Source organism: Rhinoderma darwinii, unplaced genomic scaffold (assembly GCF_050947455.1).
Source record: "Rhinoderma darwinii isolate aRhiDar2 unplaced genomic scaffold, aRhiDar2.hap1 Scaffold_518, whole genome shotgun sequence".
Taxonomy (NCBI): domain Eukaryota; kingdom Metazoa; phylum Chordata; class Amphibia; order Anura; family Rhinodermatidae; genus Rhinoderma; species Rhinoderma darwinii.
In genome coordinates, this window is record NW_027464066.1 from 176,394 (window position 1) to 199,870 (window position 23,477).

Below are 23,477 nucleotides of genomic sequence, written 5' to 3' on the forward strand. Positions count from 1 at the left end.
GAATGCCAGACAAACAAATCCTTCCTCATACAAGAGGTTACCCTGATAAAATGATTTGGCTTCGAGATACCTCTAGTGGCTAAAGACAAACGCCTAGAAAAAACACGACCCATTGGAATTATACGACAAGCAAACACCAGCAATCCCATTAACGACTGTAACTGTTTTAACGTCACTTTTTTCGACCCCATGACCTGGTCAACCTGCGTCACTAGCCTTGCCAATTTATCATCCGGCAACCGAAAAATCATCCGCTCGCTATCTATTTCGATACCCAAAAATGACAAAACCGTTACAGGACCTTCCGTCTTATCCTCGGAAATAGGTACCCCGAAACGCGACATCACCTGTCGAAACACTCTCAGCAACGTGCTGCACAACCCAGAGCCCCCCGGGCCCACAAAAAGAAAATCATCCAGATAATGAATGACCGAGTCACAACCAGACTCCAAACGAACTACCCACTCTAAAAATGACGCAAACATCTCAAAGTAACTGCATGATATTGAACAACCCATAGGAAGGCACATATCCACGTAAAACCCTTTGTCTAAACAACAACCCAGCAGGTGAAAACACTCCGGATGAACCGGCAGCAAACGAAAGGCCGCTTCAATATCAGATTTGGCTAACAACGCCCCTTGTCCAGCCGCCTGTACCAACCTTACTGCAACATCAAAAGACGTATACGAAACCGCCGCCTCCGCCCTAGAAATACCGTCATTAACAGAACCACCGCGAGGAAAAGAAAGGTGATGAATCAGCCTAAACTTTCCTCGTTCCTTCTTTGGAACTAAACCAAGGGGGGAAACTCGCAGATTCGTATACGGCGGCTCGCTGAATGGACCTGCCATTCTTCCTAATTCCACTTCTTTAGCTAATTTTAGCCGCGCAATGCCCACATTCTCATTGATCGACTTCAAATTGTCAGCCAATGACAATGTCGCAGAATATTCAAAAGGAATCTCAAAACCAAACGAAAACCCGTTAGTGAGCACCTCTGCTTCCCGCCTCCTGTGGTACCGCTCTAACCATGGGCCCATCTCGAGCACGTTCACCGGCGTTCTCCGCTGCGCCGGAAGGAGGTGCCTTGACCGGCTGCTTACCTCTCCGGAAACACCGGAGCGCCGAATGAGCGCCCCCACAGATGGAGCATTCATGTCGAAATTTGCACGTGGCAAAGAAACGACAGTGGCCCTCATTGTAGAGCCAACAGGCACCTGTGGGCCTAGCGGCCGCAACTCCAGGGGCGGGGCCCGGTGCTGCGGCCGCACTGGGAAAGGGGCGTTGTTGCCTACTCCCTTGCGCTAAAATAAGCTGCAACCACACGTCCGTTGCCTTCGTCGCCCAACTAATATCAGGCGACAAAGCCAAACGTCGCCGAAATTCTTCATCATATCGCCACCAGGCCGCACCACCGTGCAGCCTGTGGGCGCTGAAAATTGTGTCAAAATAGACAAACAACTCGGCCCCTTTCCCAGGATAGCGTTGGCAAATAACATGAGCCAGTGTAGCGTAACACTGTACCCAGTTGCCAAATGTTTTCGCTACTTTTGCTTTCCTATACGAACCTCTCTCAAAGCCCCGCTCCTTGTCGACAGTCACCTGCTCCACCGAGACCAAGGACCAAATATCCACAAATTCATTCCTCCAAATCTTGTCCTTGACCTCAGCTGACAAATGAGTCCCGAGAGGAGCGACTCCACAAAACAATGAATCTCTAAACGTCAAACTAGCTAAAGCATTCTCTTTCTCAGACGGGGGCATAGCTCCCTCTGGTGGCACAGAGGGACACGACGTTCCCTCATTCACTTTCAACCCAGCCACCACGGCTTTTAAAACAGAAATCAAATCCGCACCCGCTGCATTAGGTTTATTAAGCCATGCGTCACCGCAGGCCGACTCACCGCTCCCAGAGGTCCCACCGACTCCAGAGGGTCCTTCAGCCACTTGCCGCGGCACTGGAACCACGGCCTGCACCTCCTCCACCGGCCCGGCGGGAGGTACAACCTGGGACAGCTGCTCCTGATCCACCGACAAGCGCTGCACCTCCCGGCGTCGACTGCGTCTCTGCGGCCGTGAGGATCTCCTCGACGACCTCCTCCATGATCCGGATGATGCGGACGTCGTCGCAGACGAGGAGGAGAAACCATCGCTGGAAGACGAGGAATACCGTCGACCACGCCTCTTCCCGTCACCTGACCTGCGACGTCCATGATGGCCGTGCCGGCGATGTCCACCAGCCCGGCGTTTCCTCCCTCGCCTGGAACGCTCCCTTCTTGGACCTGCAGGAGAGAAAGATGACAAGGCAGGAGAAGGGCAAATAGCATCCAAAACACCCTCACTCCTATCTTTCCTAGCACACTCCCCCCCTGCCCCTGACCCGTGCTGACAGGGGCCCGGGGGGGACCGGGGTGGAGAAGCGACAGGCACCGCAGAAGCCCCCGCCCCCTGGCTGGGCTGCTTGCTCACCGTCCGCCTCCCCGCACCCGCCGCCATCTTCTTTTTTCGTGCGCCGCCATCTTGTGTCCTGGCTGCACTGCGCCTGCCAGGACGTCCCGCCCCTGTTCCCCCCGCCGCCAATTCTGGCTGCGTAGAGAACAGCACGGGGAAAGATGGCGCCGACCCCGGCTGCACACAGGCCCCAGAAGCAAGTCCCAGCTCCTGTGAACATGCCGCATGGTAAGCGACCATGTCGGACCAGTCGCCTGAGTCCGCCATATTCACCCCACTGTCACGATAGTCGGCCGCTGCCTCCGCGCCCGCATCAGCAGCTCGAGGCGGGTTGTACCGTGCCCGTGCCGGTTTAACAGCCGCCCTCTTACCGCCATGGGGAAGGACGCCAGCGCGACGAGTGGACGGGGGGGAGGGGGGCACTATGTCGACCGACGAAGCACCCGTCGACATAGGCCTAGGGGACCTGCTGGGACCACCGCATGACTGTGCAGCAGTCACAGCACCCCTCATAGCAACAGGGCTAGGGCTTAGTCTAACCGGAGGGCGTGTAACGCGCTGCGGCCTACCTCGGGTAGCCGCTCCCGACTGTTCCGTGCCCCGCTCCGCTCCTCGCCTCTCTCCTTCCTCCAACAGGGATTCCAGCCAGGCAGGCCCTTCTGCCGCTACCCGCTGTGCCACCTTCCGCAACAGTTCTTCTGCCATCTTCTTAACGACCACGCTCTGAAACTCCACAGCAGCAGCAAAGGTGTTTCTTCCACTGCAGCTTGAAGGTAAGAGGGCTTCCTGCTCCAAACCTCTGCCTTATATCTTCTTAACCACGCCCCTCTTACCCCTTGTTGACCAATCCTGATCCTGGGCATTATTTTAAACCGTTCCATCCTTTCTTAACCCCTTGCAGTCCCTGACACTCTCCCTAGGCGCTTCAGTGTCTACAAGGACCACAGTACATTCCATCACATCCATCTAGTGTACACAGGTAGGTCCATTGTGATGGGCGGGCGGGCGGGCTGGCTGCTTTAATGGCTGTTTGCTGTTCCCCTACTCCACTCCACTATTTGACTATGGTGCTGCATCAATCAGTGGCTGGCTCAGGTGCAGCTCTTTAACCTACCTAGGAGGGAGGGCGGAGAGAAGACAAGGAAGGTGAATGAGCTGTTCCAATGTGAAATGCCGGAAACACAGAAACACAGACGACACAAAACAAGAGGTGGCAATGTATTAATTAATTGCATTTAATAAATTAGCTCATTATCACACATGACTGTACAAATGCATTGTCCAACAGGTGTTGAAATAATGGGATTAAAAGGGGAGATCCCATCCGAAAGACAAAAACAATGGCAAACACAAAAAGCACTTTTGGAATCTGATTTTAGTAAACACATAAGGAAAGGGTGCACCGGTCCTGGAAATACTGCAATACCAGGTCAATGCGTGGAGTGGACAGAGCAAGCTCTATTTCCATCTCCCTGTTCTAAAAATCCATTTAATATATGGTCCCCAGATAGGGGACGTATCAGATATTAAACTGATAAGAACAGATTTTTTCAGTTGGCTACCCCCTCGCGGGGGTGTCAATGATTTATTTATAAAAATTCCAATTTTACAATAAAACACATTTTAGTTACACAGATACATACAAATAATTTTTACATTGTAACAATAGTAAAATCAAATTTTCATAAAATTTATGTAGAGGGACATGGGGCAAATCTTTATTTATTTGGAGTTCCAGTCAGTCACAAACCATTTATTTAGAAGGGTGGCATTCCTTTTTTTGTCTAATAAAAAATAAATATACATCTCACTAAAACAAAGACCTAAAACATCATCAACCGATAAAACGTCGTGCTTAAAAAGGAGGATGTTCCTGGCCTTCCATAGAGCTTCTTTGGCGCAGTTCATCGTCTTCCATGCAATTATCTTCTGACTCGCGGTTGGGCATCCAAAAAGTCCATATAAAATATCTTCATAGTTTAAGTCCTTTAGGTCTGCCATCTTCACCAAAAGAGGGAATATTTTTTTCCAAAATTGTTTTGCAAAGTCACATGTCCAAAAAATATGTCTTATAGTTTCCTCGGCCTGGCAGCCTTCCCTCGGGCAGACGGCAGACCTCGCGAATCCTCTTCTGTACTGGAATGCCCGGCATGGAAGACATTGATGAACGCAGCTCCAGGCCAGGTCCATCTGTGCATTAAAAAGATAAAACACATTAATCATTTTGAAAATAAAAGCACATCGTTGCGTATTAAAATTCTCTACATTGCTGACCGTCTCGCTCTCTCTCAGGTCTTTTATTAGTTTTTTGCTATTCTTAAGTTCATTCACGGTCTTCCCTTTTAAATTGAAGAGAGCCACTATTTTTTCTAAAATTACGTAGTTTGCTGGTAATTTAAAAGCGTATGGTGAGGATAAAATTATGTTAAACCAACCAAACCTCCGCATAAAAAACCCAGTATTAAAACGTAAAAAGTAAGACCAATAGTGCTCTTTAAAAAGGGAATTAAAACAGAAACTAAAGAACTTAATTAAAAGAAACCTATTAAAATCAGGAAAATCTTTGCCACCCTTTGGTTTGGACTTTATTACCGTTTCTCGTTTCAATTTCTCCATCCTGGAACTCCAAAAGAAAGTAAAACATGCTTTTGTTATTTTTCGTAATAAAACTGTTGGGGGAGGGAACACCATGCTTGTATATAAAAGAAGGGGTAAAATGACCATTTTTATGATTAAAATTTTTCCCTCCATGGTGAGTTTCCTCATATTCCACATACAAATTTTATTGTTTACCTTCTGCGCCACCATGTCCCAACTTATAAAACCATTGTCGTGCTCACTGAAGGAGATACCTAAAACTTTAATAGTATCTGACACAGGAACGGGTACGTCTCTAAAAACCATGCTTCCTATTCTTAAAATATTACTTTTGCTGAAATTTATTCTAAAACCGGAAGCACAGCAATAAAACTCAATTTGTTTTAGGGCTTTCTGAAGCGAGAGGGTGTCCCTACAAAGTATCGCCACATCATCCATGTACCCCACTGCTTTAGCCTCTATGCCGCCTCCCCCTGGCAGGGGGACTCCACGTATTTGTTTATCACGGCGTATTGCGCATAGCAGAGGCTCTAGTGCACATATGAAAAGCAGTGGGGACAAGGGACACCCCTGCTTCACCCCAGAGTTTAAAAGAACGTCCTGTGTCTTAAAACCATTTACTAAAATTTTGCTTGTGCAATCTTTATAAAAGGCTTTAATAGATAGTAAAAAACCTTCAGGTATACCCATCCGCTCTAAAACCTTAAAAAGATAAAAGTGCGATACTCGGTCGAAAGCTTTTTGAAAATCTATGGATAAAATGGCTAATTTTCCGTTTCTAGATTTTGTGTCTTCAATCGCATCTTTTATTAAATTAATATTATCCCAGATGCTGCGGCCTGGCACCCCACACACCTGGTTAGAGTGTATGATGTGGGGTACTATGGCTTTTAAACGGTTTGCACATAGTTTTGCCATTATTTTGTAGTCACTATTCAGAAGGGTTATTGGTCTCCAATTCTCTAAAACTGCGATGTCACCTTTTTTGTATAGCAAGGAGACCTCACCCTTCCGCCAGGACTTAGGCAGCATCTTGGAATGAGAGACTTCGGTAAAAAGGTTTAAGAGATCATCTTTTAAAATATCATAAAATTTGACATAAAACTCGCTGGGTATACCGTCCGGGCCAGGAACTTTACCTGCTTTAAAACTCTTCACTGTCTCTAAAATCTCCTGCTCCGACAGTTCCTGCAATAAAAAATTCTGGGAGACAGGGTCTAAAACAGTGGTAATCTCCTTCAGCGAGTCACGCATAAAATCACGATCCACAGTTTTCACATTAAAAAGGTCAGTATAAAACTCATGAACTTTACTTAAAAGACCCTGTACATCCGACACCCCATCAATATTTTTAAGAATAGCTTTTTTATTGTTCATTTTCTTAAAAAAGTACCTGGAGCAGGTCTCGTTCTCTTCCACGTGCTGTACTTTAGAACGAAATATAATTTCTTTACCTTTCTGCTCCAGGCACTGAGCTATCTCTTTTTTTAAGTTGGTGATGTCGTCTTGTACCTCTATCTCATGCTCTCTCATCTTGTACAGGGTCTGTAGGCGGGTGTTGAGAATTTTAAAAAAAGCTTGCTTCTCTCTAGCTTTCGCCACGCTTTTTTTAATAAAAAATTCTTTTATTTTCCTTTTCATTTTCTCCCACCATGCGGTGATGGGAGCCCGTGTGTCTCTCACCCGCCTACTCTCTTTGTAAAATTCAATAAAATCTGTAAAAACCTGTGGATCATCTAAAAGGGAAACATTTAACTTCCAGGACTTTTTACTAATAATGTTATTAAAATCACGCTTTACATAAAATGATAAAAGCTTGTGATCAGAAAAAACATTGGTTAAAACTTCACATTTAAAAGGCAGTAGATTCTCATTACAAAATATAAAATCTATCCTGGAGCTACAGGTGGCGTTGCTCCAGGTAACGCCGGCTTCCTCTGGACTGCTCCTGTTACACTCTTTATAAACGTCTTTTAATTTAAAATCACCCACCATATCTTTGAGCAGTCCAGAGGTCTTGTCATAGTTTCTGCTTGTAGCGCTGGTAAGCCGGCGTTCCCCCCTCAGGATACAATTAAAATCACCTGCGAGGATAAAAGGCTCAGTCGTGTTAATAAAAAGAGGTAAAATCGCTAACATTTCTGCTCTTTCATTTTTATCTGGTGAGCCGTAAAAATTTAAAAACTGCCATTTCACACCGTCAATAAAAGCCTTAACCAATAAAATACGTCCTGGAAGAATCTCTTGGATAAAATCGATTAAAACGTTTCCCTTAAAAAGAATGGCGACCCCTGCTGATCTGGACTCGTTAGATCCAGACCAGACTGATGGACCATACTTCCAATCCTCTTGGTATTTATGGTACTTCATCATATGGGGAATGCCGCACTCCTGCAGGAAAAAAACAGAGGCTGCCAGGCCAGCTAAAAAGCTGAAGAGAGCAACCCTTCTAACTTTGGACTTGGCGCCCCTCACGTTGAGGGAGATTCCCTTTACTTCTGACATTGTGGAGATTAAAATAGCGTCTTGATTTTAAAATAATAAATATTCGTGGAACTTAAAATCAGACATTTCCTCCACCAGCATTACCAGAACTCTCGTTTGCGCTCATATCCCCACCCTCGTCCGAATCGCCTGCAAAGAGGGACGAAAAGGGAGAGGAACTACCTTCACTGAGGGCCGTGCCAGCAACTCTTATCTCGTACAAGGGGAGCCCACTCTCGCTTAGCGTCACCTGGGTCTCCACTGGGTGACCACGTAGGTCCATTTCGGGTGGGTCCCCCAAGGGCCCCGCCTCTCCCCCCAGGCTCTGTTGACGCCGTCTTAGAGGGGGAGGTTGCGCACACGGCGGGGTGTCCGGTATCTGGGAGGGAACAGTGCCCACCCTCCTCACCAGGTCAGGCGAGGAGGTGGTCCTAGGAGGAGCCTCACTTTTCTTCACGTATGTGTCCATCTGCTCCTCCCCTGATTCCCTCCTACCAGCACGCTCCTGTTTTCCCTTTTTTCGGGGACCCACCGCTACCCAGTTCTCCTGCTCGGAGTCAGACTCCTGAGACCCAGGTACAGGAGCAGGCCCGGCACCCACTGGACAACCAGCCCTCTGGGATGCCACAGTATCATTGGTGGCCTGCTCCTTTTCCGCCTTTCGCTTAGCTTGCCTTTTGTCATTGGCGCTGGGCTCCTTCCTTTCCTCAGAGGTTGCTGGCTGCGAGGCACCTGCTTTGGCTCCATTACTCCGCACCACTGAAGCCCAGGTGCCTCGCTGCTCCTTCGCGGCCCCGGCATGCTCCTCTCCCCGGGGGTGGGACTGGTCTGCTGGTGGAGCACGTGGGGGCGCCTCGGGTTGCTCATTTTCTTCGCCTCGGTACCTATGGGGACAAGAATAGTACAAATGACCAGTTTTTTGGCAAAAATTACATTTTTTCTCTTGTGAGCACTCTCTCATATTGTGCTCTTTGCTTCCACAGTTTCTACAGGTGACATCGCAGTTAAAACTGGTATGTCCATAAGTACCGCAGGCCCTGCAGAAGTTTGGCATCCCTGAAAAATAGAGGTCGCCATTCACATTTCCAATTTTAAAACGAGCCGGTGGTAATCTCGTTTCCTGGGTGGAGGGGTCCTTTATCAATGTTACTAAAAACTTCCACTTGACGGTCCACACTCCACACTCGTTCATAACTCTCCCCAACAGTTTGACATTCTTGAAGTAGGCAGCTAAGAATGCTGCCACTTCCATATCCTTCACATATGGGGAATACATTTTAATCACCACGAGTTTCGTAATTTCGAAGGCATGTTCTACTACCTGGACTCCCGCTACCACGAGTTCACCTTTTCTCCTCTCAGCTCGGTCCATGGCATCACGGAGGATTCCTTCTCCCATAAAGGTGACGTCGAAAATTCCTCGTTTCGGGTAGTCCTGGATAGCCAAAATCTCATTCTTGTGGACCGCCAGTAGTTCTTCCAAGATCTTGTGGACCAAGAACTTTACGCCACGTGGACCGCCTCCACCCTCTGCCACGATAAATCGGGCAGAGTTCCTTAGCCGGGCATACACCGGCACCGCATCAGGCTCGCCTGCCATTTCCGTGGCCAGGCCGAACCGCACAGCAAAAAGCTGCGCCCTATGGGGTCCTGAGACTTACCAAAGGGCTGGGGGGGGATCGCAACTCGTTGCTCAGGACTAAGCCTCTCTCCCAAATAGCAGCACGGGGGTGAAGTCCAGGCGAACCTGGACGATCCCCCGAGGCCGAGAGAGAGGGTACCTGAGCACCTTCTGACCAAAAACCTCCTGTATAAATACACTTGGTCTTAGCCAAAAGGCCGAGAAGCGATAACCCGAACGGGCCGCGCGTTGACCGAGCCTGCCCAATACTGCTGTTCACCCCTTGCAGCGATTCAGCCTACTCCTAGGCAATTCCATGGGGCCCTGCAGGCTCACACACACTCACAGCTACTAAGCGGGAGGTGAATAAAGGCCGGAGAGGAAGCAAGACAGGATTTGCTTCTTTTGCTTGCACCACAATGCAGTGCTGAAAGAGGAGGAATCGACATAAAAACGCCTTCCTGGCAACGCCCAAATGCCCTCCTGCCGTGCAAACACTGGCAGCAGCAGCAGCAGCAGCAGTAAGTGCATGCCCACTGCCACCCCTTCTCCTTTCACACCTTGTATCAGCTTTAATCCAGTCCAGTGCTGCCTGCTGAGCAGCACTGACCAACACTGCCTGGGCCCAGGCTTTTATCTCTGAGGCCCCATTATGATGTCAGAAAGCTGGCTCTGGCTCCTGAGGTCTCCACTATGACACGTGCAAAGTTCCGTCTGAACTTTATATAAGACGGTGCGGCTCAGTCAGTCACTCAGTGTTGCCTGAGAGGGCAACACTGCAACAGCCGGCCCCCAGGCTGTCTTTTTTTTGCACAGCTAGTTGCCTCCAGGAGGCCACAAGAGGGAGTCAAGGGACTGCAAAATGGAAAATAGGCATCCACCAACTTTACAGACAACTTGTTCTCCTTGCTCCTACAACCTCCATCCTTGCACAGTTTGTTATTCTTCCAGGTAACATAGTAACAAATCCAAATTGCTGCTCTCTTTGTAGGCAAGCAAGGGTTTGTTGCAACTGCAATTCTTACTTCTTCTTGAAATGTAGGGACCACAGTACATTCCATCACATCCATCTAGTGTACACAGGTAGGTCCATTGTGACGGGCGGGCGGGCTGGCTGCTTTAATGGCTGTTTGCTGTTCCCCTACTCCACTCCACTATTTGACTATGGTGCTGCATCAATCAGTGGCTGGCTCAGGTGCAGCTCTTTAACCTACCTAGGAGGGAGGGCGGAGAGAAGACAAGGAAGGTGAATGAGCTGTTCCAATGTGAAATGCCGGAAACACAGAAACACAGACGACACAAAACAAGAGGTGGCAATGTATTAATTAATTGCATTTAATAAATTAGCTCATTATCACACATGACTGTACAAATGCATTGTCCAACAGGTGTTGAAATAATGGGATTAAAAGGGGAGATCCCATCCGAAAGACAAAAACAATGGAAAACACAAAAAGCACTTTTGGAATCTGATTTTAGTAAACACATAAGGAAAGGGTGCACCGGTCCAGGAAATACTGCAATACCAGGTCAATGCGTGGAGTGGACAGAGCAAGCTCTATTTCCATCTCCCTGTTCTAAAAATCCATTTAATATATGGTCCCCAGATAGGGGACGTATCAGATATTAAACTGATAAGAACAGATTTTTTTTTTTTTTTTTTTTTTTTTTTTTAAAACCCTCAGAGGTAAAAATATAAAACTCTTATACTTTTCGCACCTCAACATCTTTCACCACACTTGCACTCTGTATTGAGTGCGTTTTTTAAACTCATCATCGGGTCATTGGTTTTTCTTTTTTTTTTTAATCGTATTCATATCTTACAATTTAACAAATATCGTACAATCCCATCACACTAGTCTAAACCCTTCACACCACCCACCATTTATACTTTAACTACATGCCTCCACTTCAAGAATTTCCAAATACCCTCTGCATCTACTTCCCCAAACCTTTTCTTATCCAACACATATACAGCATACATTCTATCCAATATCATCCTCAAACACCCTTCTACCATCACTTCCTTTCTTCTAAAGACATACAAATTCCTTACATCCCACAAAACTTCTTTAATAATTGCTAACATAATACACCACACCCTTTGATTTTTCCTATCTACCATTCCCAAACCAAACATTATTACCTCAAATGTCAATTTTCTAACCCCAACCACCTCTTTACACAAAGGACTCACACCCTTCCACACTTCCTGTGCCACATCACAATTCCAAAATAAATGTAAAATACTTTCACACCCTCCACACCCCACTCTTGGACATGCTTCACTCCTCCCAATCCCACGATTTCTTTGAAACTCTCTCACAGGCAACGCTCCATGCATACTTTGCCATACAATCTCTTTCTGTCTATTTGTTATCCCATCCGTTTCCAAACTCTTCCATACCCTCCCTACATTCACCCTTCTCACCATATTTATAGGACACTGCACTTCTTTACCTTCAATACATCTCAACATCTCTTTTTTATTTCTCAACACATCTCCCTTCCCCAACAACTCATAGCGCTTCAAAAATGTTTCCACATACAGATACCACTTTGGACATACAAACGCATACGGCATTCTTAAATCTCTCCCTATCCATCCTAATCTACATAACACCCTCCCACTCAGATATCTTACCATACATGCAAATTTCCAATCACCTCCCATCATCCTTCTTACTGCAAACACACTATTTACTCCCAAATATACCTCAATATTAGGAAACCCCATTCCCCCATTCTTTACACTCTTCATCACAGTCTCTCTCTTCACTCTCTCCATCTTAGAACCCCAAAAAAACACCATCAGCACTCTATTCAATCTTCTCAACATCATATACCCTGGCGGAAAGACAAACGCAACATACAACAAAATTGGTAAAATCACACTTTTAATCACTAGAATCTTCCCAACAAAAGACAATTCTCTCAAACGCCAAAAATTCATTTTCTTAATAATCTTTTTACCGACATCCTCCCAACTTTCATTCCCATCCAATTTCTCATCAAACTTCACCCCCAAAATCTGAATCGCTCCCTCCACACTTTTTACTCCAAAATCTTCTCTCCTCCCAAAGTTCCCAAACCTCTTAAATTCACTCTTATCCCAATTAACTCTAAACGCAGATGCTCCACAAAACAAAGCCACTAACAATTTTGCACGCCTTACCGCAGCATCAGATTCACAAAGCACACACACATCATCCATATATGCTAATACTCTTACTTCTTTCCCATCACAACCCGGAATCTTCACACCTCTCATACATTTATCCTTCCGAAACATCTGTAATAAAGGCTCAATCGCACAAATAAAGGCAATCGGAGACAGGGGACACCCCTGCCTCACACCGGAACCCACACTTATCTCACCACCTACCCATCCATTAATGAGAATCTTACTATACACATTCTTATACAACACTCTTACAACATTCACAAAATCACTAGGAAAGCCCATTCTTACCAAAACTCTAAATAAAAAATCATGCGCCAAACGATCAAAAGCCTTTTCAAAATCAATTGACAGAACATTCAATACTTGTTTCCTCTCCATGCTATCCCATATCACATCTCTCAGCAAACACAAATTCTCACTAATCCTCCTCCCCGGCACTCCACACACTTGCTCCTCCCCAACCACCTGACCAATCACATCTCTCATCCTATTTGCAATCAGCTTAGCAAGCACCTTATAGTCCAAATTCAACAAAGTAATCGGCCTCCAATTTTTAACATCATTCACATCCCCTTTCTTATAAATCAAAACCACCACCCCACTTTTCATACTTTCAACCATCCTACCATTCTCCCATATAAATTTATAAACTTGCACCACATCATCCTTAATCACATCCCACATTTTTTTGTAAAATTCTATTGGTAGCCCATCATCCCCTGGAGTCTTGTTCATAGCCATACTATCCAACACTCTCTTTACTTCATCCTCCTCAATCTTTCTCATCAAATTTGCATATTCAATTACTTCCACCCTATTTTCAATCATACTCACCACTTCAGCCTCCAAGTCCCTATCAATCTCTTTCACTGCATACAACTCTTTATAAAAACTTTCAACCACAGGAAACACTGCTTTTCCTTTCACCACCCTTCCATTTTTATCATGCACTCTCACCAAATCATCCTTTTTCCCCACTACTTTTTTGAAAAAATACCTAGAACATTTTTCCCCCTTTTCCAATTTATCTAATTTTGACTGATACATAATCTTTTTACCTTTTTCTAACAACCATTCCCTCATCTCATTTTTCACACAATCAATCTCCTCATCCACACTCCAACCTCTCTTTTTAACCTTATGGAGAAAATTCAACCTTGTATTATAACATTCATACCTCTTCCTCCTTTCCACAGCTTTCCTATAACCAACCTTTCTAAAAAACACACACGTTCTTTCTTTAACCCAATCCCACCATGTTATTATATCCACAAAATCACCTTTTTTCTCACACCAAAACCTATATTTATCCACATATTTTTCACAAACACTCTCATCATCCAACAAACTCACATTCAATTTCCATAAACCCCTCCCACTCCCACAATCCTCATCCCAAACCAACTCACACTTAATGCACTCGTGATCAGAATATCCTACCTTCATTTGCATATATCCCTTACCCAACACCCTCTTAGAAACAAAAATCATATCAATTCTACTACTGTGTCTCCCACTATCCGCATAATAAGTGTCTACTATAGGGTTAACTCCACACAGGTGCACTACATCCCTCAACCCAAAATCAGTGAGTATAGACTTTAGCACATTCCCAGACATATCCAAATCCCCACCAGTATCACAGTTAAAATCCCCCACCCACACGATATGTTCCCTACCTGGCAAAAATAGTTTAATTCTCTCAAACAACTCCACCCTCTCTTCCTTTTTTGCAGACGCATACACATTAATTACACGCACTTTCACACCACATACCTTTATAACCACTAACAGACACCGCCCCTCCTCAATCACTGTGTAGCTACAAACCTCCACCCTGCTACTCCTAACCAACACCCCAACACCATCATTTCTATTGTGACTAGAACATGACCATATTGCTGCACCAAAACCCCACTCCTCCTGTTTAACCACATACTCTATGCCACACTCCTGCACACAAATTAAATCTGCACCACTAAAAGCCAGTTCCTGCAAAATGGCTGCTCTCCTAGCCCGGCTCTTAAACACCCGGACATTTGAAGATAAAATTACAAAAGACATTTTAGAACTGCCCTAGACAGAAAAAGAAGAACCATATAAACCCTTAAACCTTCCGGGTTAGAGGCCCGGGAGAATTTTCCTCACTAGTTTCATAATCCATTTGGGGTTCAAACAGTGACTGATAGGGGACCGCCTTCTCCATACTTTGCGGCTCCACCGCTTCAATCCTCTGTTTCTTATGAAAATTTCCCGGGGTTTCATGAAAGGGCCTCTCATTGTCCCCCTCCTCCACTGGGCTCAATGCCCCAGAGGAAGACCACTCCGAGATTTTCTGAGAGTCTTCTCCCACAGGGCTTGGCATCTCTTCAATCAAAGTTTCTTCAACTGCCTGCACCTGTGTACTATCTCTCTGAGTCTCAGCAAGAATAGCCTCTATGATGTCTTTCTGCCTCTGTTCCTCCTCCTCCTCCCTTTCTTTCCTTAACTTCTCATTTGCCTCCTTTTGTTTCAGGAGGTTCTTCTGTCTCAAGGCCTCTCTTTCTTTTTCCTCTTTCTCCTTCCTCTTCTTGCCCACTGGGCAGTCTCTATAGAGGTGCCCCACAAGACCGCATAAGTCGCACGTTCTGGGTTCAGAACACACACCTGCCTCGTGCCCAGCTCTCTTGCAATTCCTGCACACCTTCACCCCTGGGCAACACTCCTTGGTGTGCCCAAACTGGTGACAAAACCGGCAAAATTTTGGCATGTTCTGGTAGTATAAGTACCCTCTATAGCCAGCAATAGAAAAAGACAACGGTGGGCTCCTCACACCTCCGATACAATCAGGGTCCAATTTAAACTGGACAAAAAATTTGTAAGTTCCATTAAAAACTTTCAGTGAGCTGGTCATTTTTATCCCACCTTTTACACTGGTACAATACAGGCTGAGGAAGTTCTTAATTAAATCCAACTGGGTAAAAGGATTGAACACATGTACAAACAGTACTCTCTCCCCCATGGCATACAAAGGCAGAAATGAAACACCTTTCAACACTTCACAGTTTGCGTTTCTTTTTAAAGCTTCAAAGAAAATTAAGCAGTCATTTTCTTCTTGGAAAGATACGTCATATAATCCTTGCTTCCTATTTTCTTGCACACAAAAAAGTTTGTAAAGAGGAATACCTGCCATGTCGACCACCAGCTTCTTTCCAATAAAATCAACGGTATTCTTACCCAGGTCGTTCGTGTCTACCTTAATACGGATTGTCCTCTCCACCGGTGTTGTCCTTGCTGAATCCATTCTGGCTATATCTGTCGGTCCACGATCACAGAAAAAAACGATCACCACTCCGGTCCTTCCCAAAGGAATACCCGGACCTCCCAACCCAGACCAGAGCAATAAACTCTGATCTGAGCCAAAAGGCCGAGAAGCGATAACCCGAACGGGCCACGCGTTGACCGAGCCTGCCCAATACTGCTGTTCACCCCTTGCAGCGATTCAGCCTACTCCTAGGCAATTCCATGGGGCCCTGCAGGCTCACACACACTCACAGCTACTAAGCGGGAGGTGAATAAAGGCCGGAGAGGAAGCAAGACAGGATTTGCTTCTTTTGCTTGCACCACAATGCAGTGCTGAAAGAGGAGGAATCGACATAAAAACGCCTTCCTGGCAACGCCCAAATGCCCTCCTGCCATGCAAACACTGGCAGCAGCAGCAGCAGCAGTAAGTGCATGCCCACTGCCACCCCTTCTCCTTTCACACCTTGTATCAGCTTTAATCCAGTCCAGTGCTGCCTGCTGAGCAGCACTGACCAACACTGCCTGGGCCCAGGCTTTTATCTCTGAGGCCCCATTATGATGTCAGAAAGCTGGCTCTGGCTCCTGAGGTCTCCACTATGACACGTGCAAAGTTCCGTCTGAACTTTATATAAGACGGTGCGGCTCAGTCAGTCACTCAGTGTTGCCTGAGAGGGCAACACTGCAACAGCCGGCCCCCAGGCTGTCTTTTTTTTGCACAGCTAGTTGCCTCCAGGAGGCCACAAGAGGGAGACAAGGGATTGCAAAATGGAAAATAGGCATCCACCAACTTTACAGACAACTTGTTTTCCTTGCTCCTACAACCTCCATCCTTGCACAGTTTGTTATTCTTCCAGGTAACATAGTAACAAATCCAAATTGCTGCTCTCTTTGTAGGCAAGCAAGGGTTTGTTGCAACTGCAATTCTTACTTCTTCTTGAAATGTAGGGACCACAGTACATTCCATCACATCCATCTAGTGTACACAGGTAGGTCCATTGTGACGGGCGGGCGGGCGGGCTGGCTGCTTTAATGGCTGTTTGCTGTTCCCCTACTCCACTCCACTATTTGACTATGGTGCTGCATCAATCAGTGGCTGGCTCAGGTGCAGCTCTTTAACCTACCTAGGAGGGAGGGCGGAGAGAAGACAAGGAAGGTGAATGAGCTGTTCCAATGTGAAATGCCGGAAACACAGAAACACAGACGACACAAAACAAGAGGTGGCAATGTATTAATTAATTGCATTTAATAAATTAGCTCATTATCACACATGACTGTACAAATGCATTGTCCAACAGGTGTTGAAATAATGGGATTAAAAGGGGAGATCCCATCCGAAAGACAAAAACAATGGCAAACACAAAAAGCACTTTTGGAATCTGATTTTAGTAAACACATAAGGAAAGGGTGCACCGGTCCAGGAAATACTGCAATACCAGGTCAATGCGTGGAGTGGACAGAGCAAGCTCTATTTCCATCTCCCTGTTCTAAAAATCCATTTAATATATGGTCCCCAGATAGGGGACGTATCAGATATTAAACTGATAAGAACAGATTTTTTTAAGTTGGCTACCCCTTTTCAGGGGTGTCAATGATTTATTTCATAAAAAAATACAGTTTACAATAAAACCAACTTTTGTACAAATGAATAACAATAAAATCAATATTTCATTGCATTACATTACATAAAAGGGACATGGTGGCAAATCTTTATATGTTGGAGTTCCATTCTTTCACAAACCATTTATTTGGAAGGGTGGCATTTCTTTTTTTGTCTAATAAATAATAAATGTACATTTCGCTAAAACAAAGACCTAAAACATCATCAGTAGATAAAACATCGTGCTTAAAAATCAGGATGTTCCTGGCCTTCCATAGAGCTTCTTTGGCGCAATTCATCGTCTTCCACGCTATTATCTTTTGGCTCGCGGTTGGGCATCCAAATAGTCCATATAAAATATCTTCATAATTCAAGTCTTTCAGGTCTGCCATCTTTGCCAAAAGAGGGAATATTTTTTTCCAAAATTCCTTCGCAAAATCACACGTCCAAAAAATGTGTCGAACCGTTTCCTCGGCCTGGCAGCCTTCCCTCGGGCAGATGGCAGACCTCGCGAACCTCCTTCTGTATTGGAATGCCCGGCATGGAAGACATTGATGAATGCAGCTCCAGGCCAGGTCCATCTGTGTATTAAAAAGATAAAACACATTAATAATTTTGAAGATAAAAGCACTTCGTTCCTCATTAAAATTCTCAATCCTGCTGACCGTCTCACTTTCTCTTAGGTCTTTAATTAACTTTTTACTATTTTTCAGCTCATTTACATTTTTTCCCTTCAGGTTGAATAAGGTCACTATCTTTTCTAAAATCACATAGTTTATTGAGAGTTTAAAAGCGTAAGGTGAGGATAAAACAATGTTGAACCACCCAAACCTTCGCATTAAAAACCCTGTATTAAAACGTAAAAAATAGGACCAATAATGTTCTTTAAAAAGGGAATTAAAACAGAAACTGAAGAACTTGATTAAAAGAAACCTGTTAAGATTCGGAAAATCTTTGCCACCCTTCGGTTTGGATTTCATCACAATCTCTCTTTTTAGTTTCTCCATTCTGGAACTCCAAAAGAAGGTAAAACATGCTTTAGTAATTTTTTGCAATAAAACCGTGGGGGGAGGGAAAACCATACTTAGATATAAAAGCAGGGGTAAAATGACCATTTTAATAATTAAAACTTTTCCCTCCATGGTAAGTTTTCTCATGTTCCACATACATATTTTTTGATTTACCTTCTGCGCCACCATGTCCCAACTGATAAAACCATTATCGCACTCACTGAAGGAGACACCTAAAATTGTAATATTATCTGACACAGGGACGGGTATGTCTCTAAAAGCCATGCTTCCTATATTTAAAATATTACTTTTGTCGAAGTTCACCTTAAAACCGGAAGCACAGCAATAAAACTCAATTTGTCTGAGGGTTCTCTGAAGCGACAGGGTGTCCCTGCAAAAAACCGCTACATCGTCCATGTACCCCACTGCTTTAGCCTCTACGCCGCCACCCCCGGGCAGGGGGACTCCACGTATTAACTTATCGCGGCGAATTGTACACAGTAGAGGCTCTAATGCGCAAATAAAAAGCAGTGGGGACAAGGGACACCCCTGCTTCACCCCTGAGTTTAAAATCACATCCTGTGTCTTAAAACCATTCACTAAAATTTTGCTTGTGCAATCTTTATAAAAGGCTTTAAGTGATAATAAAAATCCTTCAGGTATACCCATACGCTCTAAAACCTTAAAAAGATAAAAATGAGAGACACGGTCGAACGCCTTCTCGAAGTCTATAGATAAAATGGCTAATTTACCTCTTCTAGACCTCGTGTCCTCAATTACGTCTTTTATCAGGTTAAGATTATCCCAGATGCTGCGGCCCGGCACCCCACACACCTGGTTAGAGTGTACAATGTGGGGTATTATGGCTTTTAATCTATTTGCGCACACTTTTGCCATTATTTTATAGTCGCTATTCAGAAGGGTTATTGGTCTCCAGTTCTTCAAAACTGCGATGTCACCTTTCTTATGTAGCAGGGAGACCTCACCCTTCCGCCAGGACTTAGGCAGCATCTTGGAATTAAAAACTTCATAAAAAAGGCTAAAAAGATCCTCTTTTAAAATGTCATAAAATTTGACATAAAACTCACTGGGTATACCGTCCGGTCCGGGAACTTTTCCGGCTTTAAAACTCTTTACCGTTTCTAAAACCTCCTGCTCCGTCAGCTCCTGTAATAAAAAATTCTGGGAGACAGGGTCTAAAACAGTAGTAATCTCCTTCAGTGAGTCACGCATAAAATTATGATCCACAGTTTTAACACTAAAAAGGTCAGCATAAAACTCATGAACTTTACTTAAAATACCCTGTACATCTGACACACCTTCAATATTTTTAATAATAGCCTTTTTATTGTTAATTTTTTTAAAAAAGTACCTGGAGCAGGTCTCATTCTCCTCCACATGCTGAATTTTGGAACGGAAAATTATTTCTTTGCCTTTCTGCTCCAGGCACTGAGCTATTTCTTTTTTTAAATTAGTGATGTCAGTTTTAACGTCAATTTCATTATCTCTCATCTTGTACAGGGTCTGCAGACGGGTACTGAGAATTTTAAAAAAAGCATGTTTTTCTCTGGCTTTCGCCACGCTCTTTTTAATAAAAAATTCCTTTATTCTTTTTTTCATTTTCTCCCACCATGCACTGATGGGAGTACGCATGTCTCTCCCCCGCCTGCATTTTTGGTAAAATTCAATAAAATCAGTAAAAACCTGTGGATCATCTAAAAGGGAAACATTTAACTTCCAGGACTTCTTACACACCGGTTTATTAAAATCACGCTTTACATAAAATGATAAAAGCTTGTGATCTGAAAAAACATTAGTTAAAACTTCACAATTAAAAGGCAGTACATTCTCATTACAAAAAATAAAATCTATCCTGGAGCTACAGGTGGCGTTGCTCCAGGTAACGCCGGCTTCCTCTGGGCTGCTCCTATTACATTCTTTGTACACATCAGTTAATTTAAAATCATTTACAATATCTTTGAGCAGTCCAGAGGTCTTATCGTAATTCCTACTCGTAGTACTGGTAAGCCGGCGTTCCCCCCTCAGGATACAGTTAAAATCACCTGCGAGGATAAAAGGCTCAGTTGTATTAATAAAAAGAGGTAACATTTCTAGCATCTCTGCTCTCTCATTTTTGTCAGGTGAGCCGTAAAAATTTAAAAACTGCCATTTTACGCCGTCAATAAAAGCTTTAACCAATAAAATACGTCCTGGAAGAATCTCTTGGATAAAATCAATAAAAACGTTTCCCTTAAAAAGAATGGCGACCCCTGCTGATCTGGACTCGTTAGATCCAGACCAGACTGATGGACCATACTTCCAATCCTCTTTGTATTTATGGTACTTCATTGCATGGGGAATGCCGCACTCCTGCAGGAAAAAAACAGAGGCTGCCAGGCCAGATAAAAAACTGAAGAGAGCAACCCTTCTGACTTTGGACTTGGCGCCCCTCACGTTGAGGGAGATCCCCTTTATTTCAGACATCGTGGAGATTTGATTGTGTTAGTCTTGATTTAAAAAAAATAAATAATCGTGTTACTTAAAATCAGACTTGGCCTCCACCAGCAATACCAGAAATCTCGCTTGAACTCATCTCCCCGCCCTCGTCTGACTCTAGCGAGAAAGGGGATGATTCAGGAGAGGAACTACCTTCCGTGAGCGTCGAGCCAACAGCCCTCATCTTGTATACAGGGAGCCCAGATTCACACAGCCTTACCTGGGTCTCTAACGGCTGACCATATAGGTCTGTATCGGGTGGGTCCCCCAAGGGCCCCGCCGCTCCCCCCTGAGGCCGTGCAGGCCGTGCAGGCCGTTCTAGAGGGGGAGGTTGCGCACATGGCGGGGTGTCGGTTGGCTCGGGGGGAACAGCGCCCACCCTCCTCACCAGTAACGACGAGGGGGTGGTCCTAGGAGGAGCCTCACTTTGCTTTACGGACGTATCCATTTGCTCCTCCCCTGTCACCCCCCTACCGGCACGCTCCTGTTTACCCTTTTTACGGGGACCCACTTTCAGCCAACCTTCCTCTTCAGACTCCGTATCTAGAGACCCAGGATTGGGAGCAGGCCCGGCATCCACAGAGCAACCAGCACTCTGGGATGCCTCAGTTATCTCACTGGCCTGCCCCTTCTCAGCCTTACGTTTGGCTTGGCGTTTTTCTTTCGCACTGGACTCCCTTCTCTCCTCTGAGGCTGTTGGCTGTGAGGTACCTGCTTTGGCTCCAACAGACCGTACTCTTGAAGCCCAGGTACCCCGCTGCTCCTTTGCAGCACTGGCTTGTTCCTCTCCCTGAGGGCGGGGCTGGTCCACTGGTGGAGCACGTGGGGGCGCCCCGGGTTGCTCTTCTTCTCCGCTTCGGTACCTATGAGGACAAGAAAAATACAAGTGACCAGTTTTTTGACAAAAGTTGCATTTTTTTTCTTCTGTGCACTCCCTTATATTGTGCTCTTTGCTTCCACAGTTTCTGCAGGTGACATCGCAGTTAAAACTGGTATGTCCATAGGTACCGCAAGCCCTGCAGAAGTTTGGCATCCCTGAGAAGTAGAGGTCGCCATTCACATTTCCAATTTTAAAACGAGCCGGTGGTAATCTCGTTTCTTGGGTGGAGGGGTCCTTAATCAGCGTAACTAAAAACTTCCATTTGGCGGTCCACACTCCACACTCGTTCATCACTTTCCCCAGGAGTTTGACATTTTTGAAGTAGGCAGCTAGAAATGCTGCCACTTCCATATCTCTCACATATGGGGAATACATTTTAATCACCACGAGTTTGGTTATTTCAAATTCATGCTCTACTACCTTGACTCCCGCTGCTACGAGTTCACCTTGTTTCCTCTCAGCTCGGTCCATAGCATCACGGAGTATTCCTTCTCCCATGAAGGTGACATCGTAGATTCCTCGCTTCGGGTAGTCCTGGATAGCCAAGAGCTCGTTCTTGTGGACCGCCAGCAGATCTTCCAAAATGGCGTGGACTAAAAATTTAATACCACGGGGACCGCCTCCACCCTCTGCCACGATAAATCGTGCAGAATTCTTAAGCCGGGCATACACCGGCACCGCATCGGGTTCGCCTGCCATTAGCGTGGCCAGGTCGAACCGCACAGCTTTCGCTGCGCCCCTTGTCTTACGGAGACCAAGGGGCTGGGGGGGATCGCAACTCGTTGCTCAGGACTAAGCCTCTCTCCCAAATAGCAGCACGGGGGTGAAGTCCAGGCGAACCTGGACGATCCCCCGAGGCCGAGAGAGAGGGTACCTGAGCACCTTCTGACTAAAAACCTCCTGTATAAATACACTTGGTCTTAGCCAAAAGGCCGAGAAGCGATAACCCGAACGGGCCGCGCGTTGACCGAGCCTGCCCAATACTGCTGTTCACCCCTTGCAGCGATTCAGCCTACTCCTAGGCAATTCCATGGGGCCCTGCAGGCTCACACACACTCACAGCTACTAAGCGGGAGGTGAATAAAGGCCGGAGAGGAAGCAAGACAGGATTTGCTTCTTTTGCTTGCACCACAATGCAGTGCTGAAAGAGGAGGAATCGACATAAAAACGCCTTCCTGGCAACGCCCAAATGCCCTCCTGCCGTGCAAACACTGGCAGCAGCAGCAGCAGCAGCAGCAGTAAGTGCATGCCCACTGCCACCCCTTCTCCTTTCACACCTTGTATCAGCTTTAATCCAGTCCAGTGCTGCCTGCTGAGCAGCACTGACCAACACTGCCTGGGCCCAGGCTTTTATCTCTGAGGCCCCATTATGATGTCAGAAAGCTGGCTCTGGCTCCTGAGGTCTCCACTATGACACGTGCAAAGTTCCGTCTGAACTTTATATAAGACGGTGCGGCTCAGTCAGTCACTCAGTGTTGCCTGAGAGGGCAACACTGCAACAGCCGGCCCCCAGGCTGTCTTTTTTTTGCACAGCTAGTTGCCTCCAGGAGGCCACAAGAGGGAGTCAAGGGACTGCAAAATGGAAAATAGGCATCCACCAACTTTACAGACAACTTGTTCTCCTTGCTCCTACAACCTCCATCCTTGCACAGTTTGTTATTCTTCCAGGTAACATAGTAACAAATCCAAATTGCTGCTCTCTTTGTAGGCAAGCAAGGGTTTGTTGCAACTGCAATTCTTACTTCTTCTTGAAATGTAGGGACCACAGTACATTCCATCACATCCATCTAGTGTACACAGGTAGGTCCATTGTGACGGGCGGGCGGGCTGGCTGCTTTAATGGCTGTTTGCTGTTCCCCTACTCCACTCCA

General features: G+C 45.6%; 1 non-coding gene and 2 pseudogenes across 1 annotated transcript; all 3 read right to left on the bottom strand.

The window, feature by feature from the left end:
* Nucleotides 1-3,846: 3,846 nt before the first annotated feature.
* Nucleotides 3,847-4,039, bottom strand: LOC142721793 (U2 spliceosomal RNA). Its single transcript, XR_012874191.1, has one exon. It is a non-coding gene; the product is annotated as a U2 spliceosomal RNA (small nuclear RNA).
* Nucleotides 4,040-10,649: 6,610 nt separating this feature from the next.
* LOC142721794 (U2 spliceosomal RNA) lies at nucleotides 10,650-10,854 on the bottom strand (annotated as a pseudogene).
* Nucleotides 10,855-17,022: 6,168 nt separating this feature from the next.
* LOC142721799 (U2 spliceosomal RNA) lies at nucleotides 17,023-17,233 on the bottom strand (annotated as a pseudogene).
* Between the last annotated feature and the right edge of the window lie 6,244 nt (nucleotides 17,234-23,477).